Source organism: Morone saxatilis, unplaced genomic scaffold (genome assembly GCF_004916995.1).
Source record: "Morone saxatilis isolate NCDOM2014 unplaced genomic scaffold, NCSU_SB_2.0 Contig5, whole genome shotgun sequence".
Classification (NCBI taxonomy): domain Eukaryota; kingdom Metazoa; phylum Chordata; class Actinopteri; family Moronidae; genus Morone; species Morone saxatilis.
Window position 1 is genome coordinate 22,606,127 of NW_023340095.1, and position 220 is coordinate 22,606,346.

The following is a 220-nucleotide window of genomic DNA, read 5'->3' on the forward strand; positions in this document are numbered from 1 at the left end:
ATATATATATATATTAAAAGTCAACAATGCACTTATTCTTCTGACATGTACTGTCTGTGCAGTCACAGGATGAACATCCTTTATATTTGTGTTCAAGCTGCTTTTTGTCTTTAATAAATCAATGTTCACTAAACAAGTTACAGTGTCTGTTTGCACTGATTGGTAGAATTGTAGTTTTTAAGGCTTTCAGTGGGAATTTCAGTGCCAAATGGATAATAAT